At 38.8% G+C, this 22,842-nt stretch overlaps 1 protein-coding gene and 1 long non-coding RNA gene across 5 annotated transcripts in view; both read right to left on the bottom strand.

Moving 5' to 3' along the window:
• Positions 1-22,842, bottom strand: part of DCLK1 (doublecortin like kinase 1) — a 231,808-nt gene that overhangs the window by 184,517 nt on the left and 24,449 nt on the right. The window lies entirely within an intron of this gene.
• Positions 1-22,842, bottom strand: part of LOC146768707 (uncharacterized) — a 54,743-nt gene extending 31,901 nt beyond the window's left edge. Inside the window, exon 1 of the long non-coding RNA XR_014955185.1 lies at positions 1-22,842. This exon is cut by the window's left edge and continues 29,952 nt beyond it. This is a non-coding gene — a long non-coding RNA (uncharacterized LOC146768707).

Here is a 22,842-nt window from a genome sequence, read left to right as displayed (position 1 = left end):
AAAATAAAGGCATTACAAAAAATGCATCAGGCAGATTCACTGCAGTATGAGACACTGGGGAGCCTCTGTAAAGAGCCTTAACAGAAATATGAACACTGATATGAATCAAAGACAAATGTTAATGTTTGAGCATGAAACCCCAGGAAAAAGAAACAACAGAAGGAGGAATATAATAATGTATCAATTGTATTTGCGGATGGTATCTGGATTAGCAGGTCAACAAACTCCAGTGCATTTACATACTCAAACTAACTTTAAAAGATGCAGGAGTGAGAACAGATGAAGGGATTAGCCCTATGCCTGCCAAATTAAGGGTCCACAAGTTGCAAAGTGAACTCAGCAGCTCAATTCCCTTGTCTTCCACATCACTGCAAAGAATCCTAGACCAATAACTTAGATACACACATTTAGTACCTGAATGCTAAACTGTGTGGATAGAATATCTTGGTGATTGTTAAGTACCCAGATGTGAGAGAGTGAAATGAAACCCATTTTGTATTAAAATAAAACTTTTTTCCTTCTATAAAGTCTGAGTTTTTGTCGCATGCTCTGATATTGCAACACTATTTCTCAGAATTCCCCTACCAGGACCCTTCTTTCTAGGGGCCTCCACAGATGATTTTGAAATTTCAATGACTTTGAGCAAAGCCAGCAGGAACCAACAACACAAACACTAACCTCTCACCAGGACCAGATGGCACTAAACCCAGGCATCCTAGAAAAACTCAAGCATGAAATCAGTGAATTACTAACAGAACGGTGTGTCACCTCTCAATTAAAACTTGGTATCAGAGGACTCTGTGGTGGAAAAGGTGACAGACTTTGAAGAGACTGTGGGCAAGACATTAAGCCTGAGATTTGTACTCTATCAACTAATGAAAACTGCAATGAAGAATGGAATTAGGAGCTATCTAGATAAATATAATCTTGCCAGGACAAGTCAGCATAGCTTTTGAAATGGAACATCCTGATTGACATGGCTGCTGGAGCTCTAGACACAAGCCAGCACAGAAGCCTAATAATCTAGGGTTCCTCTACTTCAACAGACTTTTAAGAAAGAATTTCGAGGTAATAAATAAAAAAGGCAAACTACAGAAATTTTCTGGGTTTGGCTGGGATAGAATTAATTTTCTCCACAGCTACTAGCATGGGGCTATATTTTAGATTTGTGCTGGGAACAGTGTTGATAATGCAGGAATGTTTCAGCTATTGCTGAGCAGTGTTTACTCAGAGGCAAGGCCTTTATTGCCCCCCACCCCACCAGTGAGCAGGCTGAGGGTGCACAGGAAGCTGGAAGAGGACAGAGCCAGGACAGGTGACCCCAAGTGGCTAAAGACACATCCCCTACCATATGGTGTCATGCTCAGCATATAAAGCTGGGGGAAGGTTGACAGCAGGCTGCTGCCCAGGGACTGGCTGGGCATCAGTTGTTTGGTGGTGGACAACTGATTTTATTTGCATCACTTGTCTTTCTTGGGGTTTATTCTTCTTTTTATTACAATTTATTGCCATTACTACATTTTAATTATTAAACTGTTCCTATCTCAACCCACAAGACTTTTACCCTTCCAATTCTCTTCTCCTATCCTACTGGGAGCCAAAAGGAGGGAGAGCGAGTTCCTCTGCAGTGCTTAGCTGCACTTGGACTTAAACCAGGACAAGGAAACAAAGATTATATGACAAATGAGCACATAGGCTATAAAAATGGCAACTAACATTCAGAGTAGTTAAATCAGGCATACAGGAAAATGATACTAACTTCACAAAGATAACTGTGAGCTTGAGTAAACAGTTACCTGCTAGGAGCAAGAGCTTGATAATTATGATAGAGAGATGCATAGAAATATCAGTCCCCTGCCCAGCAGAAAGTTAAAATAGGAAATAAAGTATCAGGAGTCATTAGGAAAGAAATTTCAACAAACACCTAATAGAATTTCAGAAAGACAAAGGACACTTTCCAAAACACACAAGTCCTGGTGGATGCTCAGAACTGCTTGAAGGAAAGCTTTCAGAAACTTCCTCCAGAAAGGCTGGGTTGCCAGAGCACTCCTCATATGCACCATGCAAAAATGGAGCATAATCTAGCTTTTACCAGATTTCCACTTCCTACCTTCCACTTTTTCACTACAATCACTGAAACTATCAGCAATACAGTTTCAGAGAAGCACCTGCATTAGCATCATTCCCCAAGTCTTTCCTAGAACAGACACATTTCATAAGGACTATTATATTCATCTGTCTGTATGAATTTTCCTATCACAAGATAAACAGTGAAAATAATTACATCAACATGTCCTGCGCTCTGACAATTGTTTTTTACTATAAGCTAACAAATTTAATTAGATATTCATAGGCCAGAAAAGCTACCAGAAAATCTAATTCTTTTCTTGTCAATTATGCTTTTGAGACACACAGTCAGAATGAATAAAAACCAAAACCACCCTGGCTAGCTTTGATTTTTCCACTGAAAAATAAAACTTTTCCAGCTTTTTCAATCATAAAAAAAGGACAAGACATCCCTTTTCTGCATTCTCCTCTGATATACTCAGTTTTGAGTAGTCTACTCAAAATAATGCCAAAAAAGTTTCTCTATTAAAAAAAAAAAATCATATTGCTTCTGACTAAGCACCTAAACTAAAAAGTTCCTATGAATTTCTTATTTGACTGTCAAATCAATGTGCTCAAAATTCAAATAGCCATTGGTGGCACCAAACTTCCTAAGATTAAAAAAAAAAGGAAGACCTTCAATGGTTAATTAAAAATAGCATATGGATAAAATGCTGTGAACCGGATTTCCCAATTGTTTTTTTCTGAAGCATAATATCAAGCAGCTTAGAACAAAAAAAAAAAAAACATTAAAGATTCTCACATAAAGCTGCAAGATTTATGAAGCCACATTGTCAAGACAGAATGATGACAACAAAATTAAAGACAGAAAAATTAGAGCTGCCATCACTGCAACTAGACACCTCTGAACAGCTCTTTTTTTAAAATTCCTGGGCAAGCAGCATTCTTGGTTTGCTCTTCTTACCCTGCAACTGTGTCACCCCTGCTGGTGTGGGTGTGCTGACACAGTTGTTATGTAACTCCCTCACTCCAAAGTGGAATTAAAAAGAAAAAAAAAAAAAAAACAAAAACAACCCAAACCACAAAACAAAACCCACAAGACATGAAACCAGCAGATCTCAGAGCTCTTAAGAGGAGCACAACCTATTACGACACTGTTCCTGGCATGGGCTCCCAAGTAGCAGATTCCCAGTCCCTTTCTCTTGCCTTTGCTTCTGACAGCGCCCAGTGCCAGGCATGACCCCAGCACTGTGGTGATGCTCTGCCCTGGCTGTGGCCTTCCAGGACACAAATGTTTGCATGGACTCTGGTAGCCTCAAAGGAATACACTCCTCTCTTGCAGGTTCAGTTCATGTCGCCTTATAAGTAATCATAAGTCACGCCTTAGAAATACCTTTTTCACTATTACAACACTTTAGACAATCTTAAAGAGGACACAAACATCTGAAGTGAGGTAAATTAATCTTACCTGAAGACACAAACCCATGGCCATGCAAGGCTCCTTCCCTTCCTATGCAGAGCCAGGCTGCCTAAGCTCCTGGTTTCATTCTCCTTAGGCCTCCAACATATGCAAGTTCACACACTACAGATCCTGAGAGCTGAATTTAAATTCTTAATGAACTCTTTGATAAACACATACATAACTTTATAAAAGTTCCAGGTCATTAGCCATCACTAAGAATCAAGTCCCAAAGAGAAGCATAAATGCAGAGCCATACCTGCAGTTTTGCTAATTTTTTAGTCAATGGTATCCCAGCCTCCATCCCATGCTTTGAAATACTTTAAAAATTATCACATAGAAGTAAAAATCAGACACTACATAAGACTTCATTAGGAAGTTAAGAAAGAAGGGGAATTCAAACAGAATGGGGCTTTTCTTTTTTGTAATAGAAAAGGATAAGTCCAGAACAAGAGGAGAAAACTACCTCCAAACAAAATATAAATACTACTTTTCTGGGTGAATGTGGGTTCTTCCAACCAGCCAGATCCCTTCAAGCATCAGGATGAAAGTAATCCTATTCTAAACAAAGGGGAAGAGTTGTATTGTCTCCTCCTTATAAAGACTCAGTAATCAAACAGATACTGAGGTTTATCTAGCTGTGTATGCATAATTGAGTAAAATCCAGAACTATCCAGTCCACAGCTTTTTGCTCCTTTTCACTTCTTTCCCATCTCAGTCAAACATCATACAGAGCTGTAACTTCTCAACTCCCTCACATTCACTAGTATCAGTCTCTGAGAAAGTGAACCAATGGAGAAGTTGAGAGAAACGACCCCTGAACTTCATTTTTTCACCATTAACTGATCCTTTTCTCTCATTTGTCAAAACCATAATAACCATTTTCCACTGCAGCACCCACTTTGTAGATAAGAGTTTTCTGCTACCTCTCACTCAGAGAATCATTTTTCTCCACACTCTGATACATTAAACAATATCACACATGGCCACTTTAATTTTCCCCTTTCTGATCTATATTCAAAACAGAAGTGTGAATTCTATTCCAAGGGTCAAAAAGAATAGCAGCACTTTTGTTAATTCCTGGTCTTAAAGGTCCTTTCCCTCCTGTCCAGGACTGCAGGAGCTAGCCTCCTACAGCTAGGTGTGAGGCTGTACCAAAAGCACGCCAATCAAATGCCAAAGTAGTCAGTACGATATCCTCAATGCCTTTGCTTTTACAGCTGTAAAAAGAACTCTTCTTTCAACTTCAACATAGATACATTTTCTACATCTTTGCAGGTACCGTAGGTTGTGCTGAGGTTTCAGAGTATGAGCTTACATATCTTACGGAACAGACAATATTACCTCCTGAACAATTTGCTGAGGGCTATGCCTCAGTGCTCCAGAAATTGACTAAGTGGAAACAGCAAAATCACTCTGCAATAGTAGGAATGGCTTGTCTTATTTAAGAATCAGAAAATCAGCATGGAATCTAGTGTCAACACTTCCCACCCCTTTATGTTTCAATATCACATATACTGACAGCCAGGAGCAGAAATCCCTATGGTTTGCTAGCTCAGGTAACTCACCACAAAGGCAGCAGTCACTGGAGCTCTGTATTAAAACACTCCTGACCCAGAAGGGCAGCTGTTAATGGGACAAGCAGATGCACCAGCCTTCTGCCAGCTGGTATAGAGGGAGAGAAGAAACCCTTAGAGCTGGTCTGCCACAGCTGTGCCAATGCTCTTTACTCCAAGAGTTTCTGCTGCAAATGAAAAGTGGGTTATCCATGACAGCAGAACAGTACATAGCATTCACAAAGGCCACCTGAAAATTTACCCTACCCTAATATACATCTAAATAACTGTGTCATTAATTCATTTCCCTACCTAAACAATATTATTACCTGAAATCAAATGGGAATCATCTCTGTCTAAGAAACATCATAGCTTAGAACCACTTTTTAGGCCTAATACAAGGGTGGTTTTTCCTGACAGCCTTAAAAAAACAGTTGAAAAATGAGTTTACTGGAAAATGGGAGGAAGAGCTTCTATCTTGCAAGAACTTTTTCTGACCATCAGAACTTGCAGACCTATGCAGTCATCTCCATTGTAACTTAATTTTGGCTGATGAAACTGCTAGATGTGCTTTAGCCATTCCATCCTCTGGTTCTCTGTTTATTGGTCCTGCTAACTTGAATTTCAACTACACCAAAATACCTACAATGCATTTTTCAGTCTCCTATGTTAACAACAGAGAGATTATTTTTATCTGGCCTTAAAATCCCAGTCTGCTGCAGTAACAGTCAGGGGTGATCAAGTGGGCTAAGAAGTAAATAATGAAAGGACACATTCATATGAAGCCCTGACACTGTCACTTGAAGCACATAGATCTTGCCCTCATCCAGCTCTGCCACCCAAGGCAGGCACTTCCTTTCCTGCCTAAGCAGAAAAAACTATTCGCGTTTCTGTGTAGTTATAAAAGACATACGCTCCTTGTTTATCATGAAACACAGCTTGTCTAGAGACAAGGTCACGACTATGCCCATCTTCATGTTACTCACCTGCCACCAAAACACGATCTTCTTAGAATAAGGTTATTTGCTACTCTAGCACAATGTTTTACCCAGTACATCATCTTCATTTTAGAAGCTGAAAAGGTCATTCAGCAAAGAAACGTTGCTGAATAGCCTTTATTTGGTTTGGTCCTATAAGCAGTATCTCTAAATTTAAGTCCTCTACCCCGGAGGCACTCAGTGGCAAAGACATAAATAAGCTGAAAATTTTCGAAGGCTGATGAAAGGAAACCAAGAAGCTTCTATATAAAAGGCAAACCCCACATGACTTTACCATACACTGAACATTACCAGTCACATGGGAACTCCCTCCTCAGAAGCTGTGGTTGAACGGAATGAACCTGGAGGCCCACCTCCGTCCCCACAGGAACAGTTTGCTTATTCCCATACACAGAGGTGAGCTGTTACATACCACTGTGGTACCCATAGTGGTATGTAATGCACCATCAGGACTAAGAGATCAATTAACATCCTATTCTGACCAGAACCTTGTCCTTCCTCCTGCCTCTTCTGCCCTTTGTTTCCCCTGCTTTTATAGAACAGCAGTATTAACTCACTTCTAAAAATGGAATGTTCTTCTCCAAAACTCAGCAAGAAATTATGTATCTGGAGTAAAACTGCCCATGCTATGTAGCAGTCTCACACCACCTTGATGTGGGAAGCCTCATTAACTACAGCTATGATATGAAGAGATTTCTTCACAGAAAAAGCTTCAATGTTAGTTTCCATGAGAAGTTCTTATAATTCCACAATCTGGAGCACAGACTCACCATTTGGTTAGGAATCTACAGCCAAGTTCATGACTTCCGAAATTCTTGTGAAAAGCCTCTTAAATCTGAGCAAACGAACACAACTCAAACATATCCAGTAGATGTGGTTTCACAAACTGCAGCCAGCACGCATTAGTGCTGCTCTCATGTGACTAACCTTCCACCTCTGGCCAGCTGTAACACTTTCTCCCCCATCCCCCATGTTGTACTGGGATTACTGGTGTTGGGATTCCAGTCAGCTATCTCAGAGTTCCGGTGCTGGCACAGAAGACACAAAGGGAAACACAACTGCATCTTTTGGCAGCACTGCTAACAGAACCCCAGCCAAACAGGAAACTGCTTTCTAGGATGGTGCTCTGTGTTGACAGCAAAGCTCTGGAGATTTGATCTGGATGAAACATGTTAATTATACCACATAAACTTGAGCTGGTAATAAAAAATCCCATCTCTCTATGACACTAAACATTACCATCTTAAAAATTAGTCTGAGTTTCAGAATCAGGGAAATGTCTACTATATGTGTAATGACCACCACACCTGCTCAGAGATAGAGAAAAATATGAAATAACCTAATTAAAGATAAATACAAAAATAGGACTATACTGAAGGGCCACAAGAACAATATGAAAGGAGAGGTGCAATAACCATTTTACGTTCCAGATTTAAAAATATAACTAACAAGCAGCTAGTCCAAGAGACTTCTTTGAAGCAATTTGGACAGTGTTATGCCAGGAGGTCATATTAAAATAAAAATGTCTGTTTTACATATATTTGATTTTAGTAACAAACACTAGAAACTCACTTATCAACAAGTCAAATCTGAACTGAATATGAGCCTTGCAGGCTCATCAATTTCAGTATACCCAGCTCTATAGAGAAGTTATCCTTACACTCTTGTTCCCCAACTGCCAGATGCTCCTCTCTCTCCCAAACCACTGATAAGAAAGAAGTTTTGTCTAAAAAGACTGATGGGAGAGTGAAAGAGGACTTAAACCTTTAATGTGTCTCCTGTTATTGGGCTGCCTTCCTCCATCTGTGAACACCACCCCATTTTCCACAAACTTTCTTTTGTAACCACCATATTTGCAGGGTCATTTCTTATTATCCTTGATTACCCATATTAAAGAAGTTCCTCCAGCAAATCTCTCTAAAAACAGTCCAAATTTGATAAATGAACATGGCTAGGGATGGATTAGGAACCTTGATGTACAGTGAAAAAAATTACAAAATTATTAATTGCCTAAGACAACATATAACTTCTAACTTATATGCTAAGGCATTTTACATGGTAGAGAGCACACAGTGTGCATTCATGTTGAGGCCCTGGAGAATGACAGGGAAGATACACAGCAGAGCTAAAAAGCTGAAATGTAGGATAGAAGACTTTAGATTATTCCAGGAATTGCTTGGTAGAAACCAATGCAAACCACCATGAAGTCAAGTATCTACTTTAGGTCCCTTTGTATTAAGCAGCATCTGCTGCTCAGCCTTACGGCTTGTTTTTGTTTTTCATCTCTTATTTCTGTTTTACTATGTTGCTGTTAAGGTTAGGAATCATTTGTTATGGTGACAATATTAAGTAGAAGGTTAGAGAGCCCCTGGCCCAATTACAAAAGCAGTGTGATGCACATTCATTCAGAATGTTTGAACCAGAGCTAGGAACTGAACCTCCAAGGCCAGTCCATTTTCCTACTGGCTTTCCTTACTCCTTTCTCTGAAGGGAAACCTTTATGTGGCTCACTGGAACAACTATTTGACAATCTCTTGAGACATGCAGATCCTGTACGTTCCCCAGTTTCCCTGTGAAGTACACCCTGAAAAAAACCCATCATATATATCCCAAATTGTGGGTTTACTTGTATGTACTTTCTACCTGACATTACCTCAGCACAGGCTGAGAAACCTGAGCCTTACGGCCGAGTTGAAAAGAACAATCCAGCAAAGTTTGCAGTCCTTTTGGCAAAGACAAACAGTTTAAAAGGTATTTAGGCAGCTAATGATGCTGTTAAGCACCTAATAAGGCTTTCAGATTAATACTAGCTGCAGGAAGCTAAGTACACATAAACGTCTTTTAAAATCTTGGCAAGAGCACAGAGGTGTTTCTGAAAAGTAGCTACAGGAGTCCCACAAACTCCACACTGCCTCACAGCAGAGAAGCCTAACCATTACTTTACAGGCCACTAACTAGAAGATTTGATGACTCCTGCATTAGCCACCAAATCTGTTTCCAAACACTATGTTGCCTGATTTACTTCTGGTGCATCCTAAAGTTTTCAAAAGACTACTGTAATCTCCAGTATTTTTTTTCCTGTCTGGACACTAAATTTCTCGCTCTAGAGCAAAATTTTAGACAAGCCCTGGGAACAGAGAATAAATTTCAGAATGTAGTCAAAAGCTAATAAATTCTGGAGATGAGGGACAAAGAAGCCTCATAAAACTACAAATTGCTGTATGAAGTGAAAACGCACCAAGGGGGGAAGTACCAGCAGGAGCAGAGAGAACACACCATGCTTATTACACACATTTTAAACTCTACTGCAGGCTCACATGTTCTCAGTTACAAATGTTTCAAGGCACTGTAGTATTACATATGATTTTCATTTTTATACTGCACATGCACAATGCTTTGTTTTTCGTACCAAAACCCTACCTTGCACTTGTGGGACTAACTCCTTCCCAATGCAAAATTTTAATCAGGAGTCATGCAATATTTGGTAATTTCCCCAAACCTCCTGCTTCTGGTGTCAGGCAATTATGCAGTACTTGTTCAATTTAGAATTCAGCATACAGTGTGCAGTACCAGGGAACTATTAGCTATTCCCAGCAGAAAGTCTGGAAGAGCATCTGGTGGGGTAAAAAAAGACAGGGGATGAAGGGGATGACAGGGAAAGAAAGTGAAAGCTCCATATTTTTTTAATTTTTAAAATAAACACACCACTTTATAAGCTGATCATGATCATTTGGTCTTTTGTTTTCAAATGTCTGCAATAAGAGACTGACATCACTACTAGTTTGAATGCTGAGAAAGCAGCCATGCTAAAATAAACAACTTTTTTGTCTGAAGTTGTACATGAGGACCAATACAAAAAAAGACATTATACATTAATATATAGCACAGACACTCTATTCAATACAAACTTATTTTCTGACAATAAGCCCAAAACCAAGATTAAAAGCTTGTCTAAAGTATCACACAGGACTCAGAAAACCTAAATACAATAGATATGCCCAAGATCAGCAGAATGTGGAAAGTTGTTAGTTTTTAGCTAGATCCTGTAGTTCTTCATCTACCTGCCAAATAATCATTCACAGCAGAAGAATTATGAAAATGTTGTACAGCAACCAAGAGAAGCATTATGGTTTGATGCATAGATCAAAGACAAATCAAGACTGAGCTATTATAAATAACTGATTTCCTGTAGAAACAGGATGTCTAACATTCAGCACATAAGGTAACAGATTAAAATGTTTCTCCCTTTCTTATCAGCAACCGAGAACCTGTAAACCAACTAATTTGGGGAAATCCAACTCCAAATCTGAAGATATGCATATAACTGATGTCATTCAACTCACAAAATAAGGATCCCTCTAGGGATGAGTACCCTAAACACCAGAAGCAGTTGCAGACACCTTGCCAAGGGACATCCAGCTGGCTCAAAACATCCTGCCATTCACAGCCCTTCAATACTGGGCTTCTTGGCCTGAGAACAGCAGCCTTCCAAAGCTGTCATTTGCTGATGGTGAACAGAATCTGAAACTCATCCCTCCCAAAAACTGCCTGCAGCTGTGCTTATTAACATGCAGAAGCAGACACACCTAAGAAGGCTGCCCAGCATAGCAGCTGGGAGTACTGTGCTGCATATAAACTTCAGCAAACTGAGCCAGTGTACCAGTCTCACTTACTCCTCAAATTTAAAAGCTTAATTAAAAAAAAAAAAAAAATCCATCAACTTCAGAAACAAGGGGCAATGAGAAAAGGAAGCATTTTGCCTGAGAAAATAATTTCTTGCAAGACTCCCCCTTGAAAACAACTGTGAATAATAAATACAGCTTCACTTTGAAATCACAGGATGGGCTTTTGCCACTGCTGTGAAAAATTAGCCAAGCCTGTGCATATTCAAAAGAAAACAAATATCTCTGAAGTTTGGTCATTACTGCAACCCTTTTCTGGTTCCTTTCAAAGGGGGCACAAAATCTGTCAGTCAATATCATCTGTTGAACCCTCAAACAAAGCAGCAGGTTTGTGGGCAATTTAGAAGCTCCAGACTGAGTGATTAAACACAGTGGTATGATACTCTATCCTGGAGCTTTTTCCCATATATATGCTTTAATAAACCCTGAAAGCTGATCCAAACCAGACTTAACACCTCTAAGCTAACTTCAAACCCTAGGAAGCATATTCTCTTTATGTGTGCTTTAACTGTCAGTACTATTAGATAGAGCTTTTGTGATGAGCCAAAGCCATTAAGGTCTCACAACATTAAAAAAAAAAAAAGTCCCAAAGGCAAAAATTGCTCAAGTTTACATTACAGAAACAAAAGTCTGTCCTCCTGCTCCTCATCTTACTGAGGTCATCCCCATTTGCTATGAATTGTCTCTGTTAATCAGAATAAGAGGTCCAGCTTATTGCAACCAAGTATTAGCTAATATTTAAAATGGTAGGAAAATAAGCAGTAGGTAAAAAGGTACATCAGTATGATAGTTAAAAACAGCAAGACCAGTACCTACCTATATGCATTCATTGGACAGGCTTGGTTTAACAAGCTGATAAATACAAAATAAGATCATTCCACCTCAGAAGGCTGTCAGCAGCTGCCCTTCTTGTTCTTTAGCCCAGTCTTTTATGCCCCTCATGTTGATGCATTACACCTGTGTGCCCTCTGCTCCCTTTGGTGATTGGCAGTGCACCTCAGCACACCATGGCTCATCACCTTCAATGCTGCTCACCTGCCCTGCACAGCTGTAGCCCACTGGGGATGAGGCTCTGCAGCAGCCCCTCTCCCAAAAACCACAACCTGTGTACCTACAAATAAAAGGTCTCTTTCTTATAAAATACTAAAGAAGTTCACCCCACCTTTGCAGAGCCTTAAACAACAAGCAGCACACAGAACAGAAGAGACAAAGAACAAATATTCTGAAATATAAATCTCAGGATGACTCATGAGATTTTCATCAACTCATGCAGAAATGTGGGCAAAAGAGTTTCCCCAAAATCCAAACATCTGAAGAGCCAGGCTATGACTAAAGAAAGGATGAATCCATTTTCAGGAGCTGAACAAAACAGATAGTTTTTGGAGCCATATTTTTTTTGCATTATATTGTAAACACAATATCAGATCGCTAATTTCTTCTAATACAAAGCTTGATTGGCCTAATAATTCAAGGCTAAAAAGGGTCAACAATCTGTTAAGTGTATAGACTCTGCCATATCACACAGCTGATGTCAATGTCATCAAATCAACAGCAATATTATATGAGAATAACTTTCTTTTAATGGTACATTATTTAGATATTTAGACAGCAAGTACCAACAACTGACTAAATGAAATTCCAGTCACCTGCTGTTTTTTATTGGTATTTGAGAAGAGTCTCAATTCTGTGATAACATTCTTCTGAATTACCCTCACGGGGAAATCTACCCAAAGAGATTTCTAGGAAGTTATTTTCTTGGCCAAATGAATGCCTTTCTTAAGGCAATATTAGTATGCTTACAGAATTTTCTCACAGCTCTGCTCCAACACATGGCATAGACTGTGGTTAAGCTTTAGTTTTTTGAATTTTAAGATGTGCTGTGAAATAATCATGGTTAAATTCAGCATCTCTTTTTCTCTCCAGATACTTTGGAGGCAGCATAAGGAGAAACTGGTTCTTACCTCAGACTGGAATAACTGTAAAGCATCATTAGGTAGCACAAACACCTTAAGACCATAATTCAGTTCCTTCCTATGAGACTGAATTATTAGAAAATCGGACTTTGAACAGAGGCACTCTCCAACTCTAGATCAAAACTAGAATACATTGATGGTACCAAAAGCTGGGAGGAGCCATCAGGATAGGGCTGGCTGATGCATCTTTTGTGCCAAGAGCTGCAAAGACACAGCCAGGCTGGGAAGGACATCCTTCCAATGTGAGCACACCAGACAATATCAGCAAGTTACAAAGCAACCCCATCTCATGTAAAAGGCCCCAACCTGGGCTTTTTTTTCCCATTCAAGCCCTCTGTTGGAATACATTCTTTTTAGCAATTCCAGAGCTAGCAAAAATAAGGATTTCTTCAGAAATTTATATTAATGTGCGTATTCAGTAGTTTGTTCAATTTTGTCAGGGAGGCAGTAAGGAGAGATGGAATATAGGACATGTGTTTTACACAAAACATTTGTGTGGATTTGTTGTATCAAATCAGGATTTTAAAGACTGTTATATAAGAGGAGGAAAAAAAATGACAGCTCAGCCAGGTTCTGTACAATTTGCATGACTGATCTTGTTTACATACAGATCTAATAATAATTCATAGAGTAGCACTGAATTGTATTGCAATGTAAATTGCTCTCTTGTAGATGGTATTTATAACAAACATTCTTATTTAATAAATATTTAAACAGTGATCACTGACTCTTCAATCAACCTGTCTGGTTGGAGATTACAACATCAGAGCATCTCCTTAAATCTACAGCTTGAGTGCTGCCCTGCATCTAGTTCAAAAGGACAAGTTTAGGTCAAATACTTAATCCTGTTGCCTGGATTTGATCAGTCCATGCTAACTTCCACATTAAGTATGTTTTAGCTTTTAATTATTTAAATAAATTTTAGGTAAATCATGCCTCAAGTGACTTGTAAAGCTATTTGGACAACTGAAAATTATTCTAAGTACATTATGCAGAAAAATAATTTAATGTTCCCCACTTAATAATACCCAAAAGGTTTTTAAAGAACATTGTAGGGCTTGTATCATGAAGTTAAGTATCTGAAAGAGAGAGCAAGCACAAAGAACAGGCTGCTATTTATGGCATTCATTAAAAGATAGGCAACTTCCTCCTTTATATTCCACTGCATTCTTCTTCTCTATTCAAAGCCTTCAGGTTACTGCAAAAGGTGGTTGAGGACTCTCTTTTGCCCTATGAAATACCACCATCATACCCACTGCTTTATTCTTAACTTTAAAAATGTATTTAGTTTGCTTAAGGTACAATACCATACCAGAGATCTGATATCTAGCTTTTCAAACAGATAAATTAATTTAAGTCACATTATTGCTCACTCTGATTTCCAGTAGTTTTATCTGTGCTCACTGCTCTATCACTTACCTGACGAACATCTTCACTATGAAACAACAGATTATTTTATTACAACAGCACAGAAAAGGTTTGAGCACTTCTGCACTTTTATTACAAACTAAAAAAAAATATTTAAAATCAGTAATAGCCGTGATAGCAGAAGTCAGAGATAAAACTGCACTCCACTTAGTAATCCATCAAACTGAGAGGACCGTGCAGAGGCACCACCTTGGATTCAGAGACTTAACGCCAGTTTTTCAAAGCGAAAGCATTTCTAAACAAAGCTAATTCAAGTCCAGAAGAAATCTTGAGAGTCAGCCTGTAGGCATGCCAGTTCACTAAAGGAGGGCTAGTATTGTGTGGTAAAGGACTTTTTAAAGTGTCCATAAACTATAAAGTAATTACTGTGCTTTTTGGCAGCACTTAACTTAGGAGGCTGTATTTTGCTCAGTCCTTGGGAAGGCAAAGTGGCTACAGGTAATGTTGCTTTTAGCCTAAGCCATAGAACCAGAGATGCTATCAAATTTCTAGCTGCTCAGCTTTTCTTTGTACTTTGTCAGCTGCCTTGAAATTCCAGATTCCTCCTGACATTTTAGCTAAAAAGGAGAACAACTGTTCTTGGCCTCTTTTCTTAAACACCTGTGGACAGAAAATGCTATGCAACATCTTTTCTCCTTCACCAGAGTATCTACATTTCTGCATATAAAAAACTTCTTTGTATTATACTACTCAACTCTCTCTCCTTGCAGCTATTCCAAGTACTGATTGACTCAAACCCCAGTGAAGAACAGCACTCATGCAACACTGCACAGTAATGGCCTTTCTTTAGAGAATCAAGAAGAGGCAGACTAAATCTGAGCTGTAAATTCTATACTGAGATCAAAAGACCCTATATTTCTACATCTACACCAGTCTCCTAGGCAATGTCCAATTCTCTCACTCTTTCATGGAACAGGTTTCATTACTATGTCTATGTGTGATGTACAATATTTTATCCTGATTGCCACTTACAAAACTAAAAGGCAAATTATTATTCTCATTTGAAAGTATTTGAAATCCCAAATGAATTTGTTAGTTACTTTGAGACCATGCACTCAAATTCACAGCCATAGAACTGACGGATGGAAGACAGCCTCAAAAATAAAATTTTATACCAATGCAGAATTATGACTCACAATATGATCCCTCTGCCTGCATTCATTTTAGAGAACTGATGACAGGTGCCAGTTTGTGCTTCTTAAAAGAAAGATCAGATGGGAATCCAGATTGTAGTCCCACCACAGGTCAAATAAGGAAAAAACTTTTAGAGTCCAGAGGGCCCAGGGAGTCATGTGTCCAAGAGTTATTCTAATAGGGCTCACTTTTAATACTGTCTTTGCTGGGATATATAGAAGGAGAACATTTAATTGCTGACTACAAGCCACAGAACTGGGACTTCTTGTAAAAACAATTAATTTTTTAACCAGAGAATCACAGGATTTCCCATATGGCCAGTTAAACTGTTCTCAAAACACGCATTTTGCAGTGCTTTATGTCTATGTAACTATTACATCTCTCCACAGGCATTCTGTAGCTGTTTATAACAGGAGGTTTGTATTGGCTTAGTTGCATTAGAAGACAACACCTCAATTACACTTTAAAAAAAACAAAGTTCTAACAGTCTAATATGGAGGCCACACTCCATGGAATATCAAGCTTTCGCTTCCACTGCCTATTAGTGCCAAGGATGAAATCACTCCACAGCAGTGTCCCTGCCCTTTGTGCAGCAGAAGCTGTTTCTTGGCAACCAGTGCAGACAACTGAGTTGCCACGGAAACTGGAGAGACTAATTTATAAAAACTCTGAAACAAAGCAACTATAAAGGCAACCCTAAATAGGGTGGGTATATCCCGTATTACTTCCTACAGAGTTCCCACCATTAAGAGAATCAAAAATATTAAATTATTTAGTTGTAATTTTCACTATTTCTGTAAAATTTGACTTACAAAGAGCTAACATTTCATTGCTTCAGCAGCCAGTAGCTCGTTTCTCTCTTTGGTTCAAGCTGGCAAACACACCTGAAGATTTATACTGCAGTTGAAGAGGAATGCTTTCCATGCTAGCCAATGTTTTCTCTTTCAGGGAAGAGGAAGGCTGATGGAAAACAGCACAGAACAACTGTTGAGGAGTGTGCCCAAAATATCTGCAAGCTGGATAAAACAAGCGTTAACACAGTGAAAAAGCAGAACAATGGTGTACATCATAGATCACTTGAGCTAAGAAACATGTGTTCAAGTTGCTTATTTATTTATAAATATTTATTAGTAGAAAATATTTTCTCTTCTTTACTGACTAGAGACATGCCAGAGATGGCCATCTCTGAATGCATTCTAACCAGAGACACATTTTGAGTATGTGCACATGTGGAGAGCACATTAAAAGCATACATTTTTAGTGGTGAACAAGGTGGGGAAAGCATGGCCACATGCTTTATTTCCCAGAAAAGAAAACCAATATGACAGCAAGTTCTCTCCTCAGAGAGCAAACTACTTCAGCTGCCTAGCCAGGCAACTTAACTCCCCAGAATGATACATTCCAGAGAAAGAGATGAAGAGAGCCTGCGTACATTTGCTCAGAGACAGCAACTCACCGATGGCAGGTGCCCATCAATGGGCACAGGATGGATTCTCCTCCTGCCACATTACCCTCAGACCTCTCCAATTCACTGTGACATCTCCACAGAGTTCAAGTTAGATAGCTACTATTTGTTTACTGACCATCTAGATACTGCAAGACACAGCAGCAGTGACAGGAGTCCTGGCTGTGCCACCTCCTTAAGGGGAAATGTCCATTTGCAGCACCAAGGGAATCAACCTAAGTCTATTTTACTTTGCCATAAAATTCCTCAAAGTGGTTGAAACTGCTGGAAAATCTCTATTGCTCTTTCAAGTTTGATTTCAGCAGACTCACAGGTACAAAACATAGTAAGTGAGGACTGAATAAATAGTCCATAGACTCTTTCCATGGGAAACTAGACCAGAACCTCAGCAGTTTAAAAGAAAATGTGTCTTTGTAATGCTTTCTTGAAATCAAATGTCAGTCACACAACTGCACTCATACTCAGCTATTCAGTGAACTGTGAAAGCCAGTGTTATCAGTGCTGATTAGCACCAAGATTGTCAGGTGTGTAAAACCCAGCAGAGTTAAACAGCTGCTCTGGAGAAATGCTGCACATAAATCAGTTATTGTAAATTAGAAACAAAAAAAAAAAAAAGCATCCCAACTGCACAAGTCCCTGAGTTTCCTTAGTTTAACACCTTTCCTATTATGCAAACAAAGAAATTCTGCACAGATTCCATTAATTTTCATGGAATAGTGAAGTAATTTTTGAGCTATAAGGTCTTGGAAAATGTTTAACATATGATACTAGACATCAACAGTATTTCCCAACACAGACAGGCTTACCCTAAGAACCTGAAAGACGCTACTACATACAGCTTCTCCAGAGGATTAGAAGTAGAGGACATTATTTCATTTTTATAGCTTGAAGGGTTGGTGTACCAAATATCATCTGTGTAGTTCTCTCTACTACGGTGCTCTAACAGACCAAACATAACTTTTGAGCTATCCTTAGAGAAACCCAGAAATATCAAACAAGACACAAAGAATTTGAGTTATTTTAACCAGTCACTGAATGGACCAAATTCTCTTGACAGAAACGTAAGGCAGCAAGATGAGTTTCTCACATGTCTCAGAAGTGTCCTTGTACTTCATCTGCTTGTGTATTCTAATGCCTTAGAAGAGTCAGAAGCACTGCCACCTTAGCAAAAAGCCAAAGAAGGTGAACAGCACACATTCTTTGCTCTTTATAACCTTTGTCCTAAAGTGTATGAAGTTTTTATTAGCCTGTAGGCTGTTAACTTTTTTTCACTGAAATACATCATTGAACATTCTCTGCTCTTTGAAGAAGTAGATAAAGATACACTCTCTATTACAGTACCAATTTTCTTCTACTGAAGACATGGCCTGGTAAGTCATCTTAAACTTTGCATCATCTCATGAAACCAGTCAATAAAATTGCACCTAGATAGTGGACAGCATTATATTTAGAAGATATTTTCCAAACAGTGAGTGGAAAAGCCATTGTTTATCACCTAGATGAATTCGGTTTACCCAGCAAAGAGGTTGCATCTCCAATTTTTCATCAGATTATTAACTTGTTGGAAGAAGGCAGCAGCTGTTTTGATAAATGCAGTTTACTGCTTATTTTGACAACTTCATTCTCAATTCAAAGACATCCAGGGGATTAAGGATCCTTTCTTACGCTGAAACATTTTGGCCAACATCCAGGTGAACTTGATCCCAGGTGGCCAAGAAAGCCAATGGCATCCTGGTTTGTATCAGCAACAGTGTGGCCAGCAGGACCAGGGCAGTGGCAAGGCAACATTTCAAACCTGTGTTCAGTTTTGGGTCCCTCACTACATGAAGCACACTAAGGCTCTGGAGCAGGTCTGGAGGAGGGCAATGGAGCTGGGGAAGGGTCTGGAGCCTTATGAGGAGCAGTTGAGGTAGTTGGGAGTGCTTAGCTTGAAGAAAAGGAGGCTCAAGGAAGACCTAATCACTGTCTACAACTGCTGGAAAAAGGTTGTAGCCACGTGGTGATCGGTCTCTTCCCCCAGGTAACAAGTGATAGGATTAAAGGAAACGGCTTCAAGTTGCATCAGGGGAGATTTCAGTTGAACATTAGGAAAAAAATCTTCACATAAAAGGTTGACAAGCACTGGAATAGGCTGAACAAGAAACTGGAGAAATCACCATCCTTGAATCATCATCTATTTAAAAGAGTGTCAGAGGCATTGGTTAAGTGGTGGACTTGGCAGCACTGTGTAATTGTTGAATTCATGATCTTAAAAGGCTTTTCCAACCTAAATGATTGTGTGATTTTATAAGTAGTAACAAACATTAGCCCAGTCTCTCTGAAAATGAGGACTTTCAGATTTTCACATAAGAGCAATACACTTCTATATCTCTAGAGATCAGCAGCAATGGTAAAATAGTGAGTGCATTGGTGACAATTTTTTCCACAGCCTGAAAAAAATTTTAACAAATATTTTAAGCAAGTGGCAGATTGTTTGCTTTTATAAGTGACAGAACAAGATCAGAGAAGAACCAACCCAAACTTCCCAATAACTTTTTCCTCTCCAAAGACAGCTAGATGTACATGCTGTGCCATATATTAAATTATTTCCTTATAAAGCCATCTGTCACAGTTAAAGGACTAGTCCAGATGGGCTTTGCTCAGTACTAGTTCCCAGATGAACTGAGCTTCACAAATCTGAGGGAAATCTGAACCATCACATCATAACAAGATATAAGGAGACGATGGAGGGTGAAATCCCCATGAAACAAGTAACTGGGATAGCACAGGGTTTTTTTCACAGACAACACTGACTGGAAGAAACAAACAAGCCAAAAAAAAATCAGAAAAAAATTCTGCCTCCCTACTTGTTCTCAAGAGAACCAATGTGCATGTTGGATTGTGGGTGTGTGTGTACATAAGCACACAAAAGAGTTCCAACCTGCCCTTCCCACATGGTCACATTACTGAGTAGCAGGGATTGATGCAGGCATTTAAAAAAAATGAAACCTGAACTATGCAAGGCCTATAAAAAGATATTTTAAAATATCTTTTTGGTGTAGATCAATTGTATCCTTGTTCAGGAAATAACTTTACATTTTTGGGGGGAAGGAAAGAAAAACTCTAAACCAACCTTCTCTTTGCTTCCCTGCCCCTCCCCTGTATGATAACATCTTCCCTGTAGGAAGGGAGAAAACTAGAAAGATAACAGCTTGCTCAGCTGTTTTGCAGTGTTAGCTGCAATTAGCTGAAGGTCTTGATTCTCCTCTATAAGACAATTTAGAAGCAAGGGAATGATGTCTGAAGAAAGTTTCACAAAAATTTTATGAATGAGAGTAATACCAAAAAAGCCTAACTAATTTAGTTGACTATTCTACTGCAGGATGTGTCACAATACCTAACACTTTTTAGCATTAGCCAATTGACTCAGAATAGAATTATTCACAGCACTTACATCTTTTCTGAGAAAGAAAGGCTGATAACATGAAGCCTACAGAATATGTTAAAGTCATGCAGAGCATAGCTGCCTAAAGGGAAGAACTCAAATCATGGCTGCACTAAAAAGACAAACCAAAGCTGGGCTACTAAGCCTTTGTCTGCTAAATTTTTGATTTGGAAAACCCTTACTTAGTTTCAGCTACAGCTTTTCCAAAGTCACTTGTGATGTGTCATAAATACTTGGATATATCACAGCTTATGTTGATGGAAGATGACTTTCTACATTACTTGTTATGTGATTGGAAATGAAGGAGCATCTACCCTTCTAGGGTCTGGAATTCTTCCTCTCTTCCTTCTATGGGGTGAATTACTTGGGATTTGCCAGGAGACAGCTGCTTCTCCCACTGCAGGGACTACCAATAACTCTTCTGCTCCCAGAGTTCCTGTGAGTTTCACAGATTTGTAAATTGGTTCCTTTTACTGACCTACATTTAACAGAAATTCCTCTGTAAAAGGCAAGTCATCTTTTCATGTCTCTTCAGTAGCCCTGTGCTGCTTTCTAGAATATTTTCTCTCCTTACTATTCCTTTGTGCTGCAGTTAGCTTTACTCCTGCAGTGTCCTAGCATCATCCACAAGAACTTTATACTGTCTTCTCAATTTCTGTCTATTATCTCCCCTCACAGTCTCAAGATCAACTTTGTGTCCACTATTTAGTAATCAGCATACCTTTCTCTACACCACAATTTCTAAGTGATCAAGATTAAATACTAATTTAGAAAGGAATTATATACACCTTGATAAAGGTAGAATGTCTTGATCTTATTTTGCATAAGTGTCCCATTTGTCTGTTATCCATCATTTTGCCTAACATTCATTAGGACTGCAAAGGTGGAGAAGTGGAATCTTTGTTCTTTCTAATGTATCACACACCCACTGCACCTTGAAAAATTGTTCCAGCTCTACTTGACAAATTGAAAATTTTTACCTTTCCTTACCCTTGGAGGTTTTTTTGGTACTAAGTTAAAAGGCTTATTTCCAGGTATCAATCTAAAATAATACAGAATAAAGCTAAGGAAACTTGCTACACATTTTTAGTGAGGTTTTGTTCCCAAAGAACAGAAACACTGTACAGACAGACTATCACTGATTTGGCATATAAAACCTTCCCACACACTCTACCTAGGTTATTCTAGGGGAGATGTAAAGCTGCTTGTCACTTCAGGATTTCAGAAGTCATGACAGACTGCTTTAAAAAAAAATTAAAAATGAAGGGAAAAAAAAAGGGTAAGCATGAGGACTACATAATAATCATAATGTTTCTGTTTCAGTGCTGCAGCAGCAGCAGATGATGCTGCAGTTTGAAGCTGAAGCCAAGGGAGAGGCTCTCCTAGCCAGGGGAGGAACTGGAAGCAGTGGTGAAGAGCCTCAAGTATCCGTCATTCCTTTTAGAGCATCCACCTCTTAATTTCAATGATCCTTCTGATTACTTGCCTGTAAGTTAAAGCACTCCTCTTCCTACAGAGGTACAAAATGACATTCAGTTATTCCTCTCCTCCTCCTCCTGTAACATTTAAGAGAACAGTTCCTACTGAATGCTGTGAAAAATGACTGGCATTCAGTTGGACGCAGCACAAGAGAAACCAGAGCTAGATTTTCTTTTCTAGGACAGCCCTCCTCCATCTGCAGATGGAAAGGTTAGTTTTTTACAGGGATGCTGCACTTAAAAAGCTACTCCTCCTACAGTGTCATTGAAGACTTGCCAGAGAAAGGAAAGTCTCATCCTTTCATTCTCATCACCTCCCCCTACAAACAACCAAAGGATGAAGCACAGCAGGCTCTGTACCAGGTCACCTCATTTAAATACTGCTGGTTAAATAGGATTTAAATCAAGCTGTAATATAATTCTGTTTGAAAGCATTTTTTAGCAAGATGACATTCCAACAAATACCATTAATCTATAATAATTCCTATAAATCTTAACCAGTTTGGTCTTTTGGTTCCACATTTACAATTCCATAAATGTTTTAAAACAGCTTTTAGCTTCATAGCATCATTTCTTTCTAATGTCTTCATAAAATTGTCTGATTAAAAAGAAATTCAACTGAATCACTTTGTATCAAGAACAAAATTTCTTGAGTAAATGTATTCATTCTGACAAACACTTTCCCTCAAACTATCACACACTGACTACTGGAATACCTATACATGATTATAAAAGGTTTTCTTTCATTTCAATCTTCTGTTACAGAAATAGAGCTCCAGAGAGACTTTACCTAGTTACTTAGCATGTCCAGAATACAGATATCAAATGTTCATCTCAAATTTATGTGCTGTTAAATTCAACAAAACAAAAAACAAACAAAAAAAAAAAATCAAGTGTCAATGTTTCTGGTCCTTAGCTTGTTAGACTAGCCCTGTTCTTCCTATTTCATCCTTTAAGATATTCTGTCTCTCTCAACCTTTCCTCATGGTACTGATGGCCAACCAATGCTAATATTAGTCCAATTTTCTTTACATAAGGTACAGAATTTTTAGTTTGCCTATCACTGAAGAAAAAAAAGCAATGTGAACAACTGCATTCATAAGGATGCTAATCAAGTGCAAAAGCAATAAACACTTCTACATGCATGTTATCCCACCACCTCATAGCAATGCAATGTC

The sequence above is a fragment of the Lonchura striata genome, chromosome 1 (assembly GCF_050655825.1).
Source record: "Lonchura striata isolate lonStrDom1 chromosome 1, ASM5065582v1, whole genome shotgun sequence".
NCBI classification, from domain to species: Eukaryota; Metazoa; Chordata; class Aves; order Passeriformes; family Estrildidae; genus Lonchura; species Lonchura striata.
This window is presented reverse-complemented; position numbering and strand designations above follow the sequence as displayed.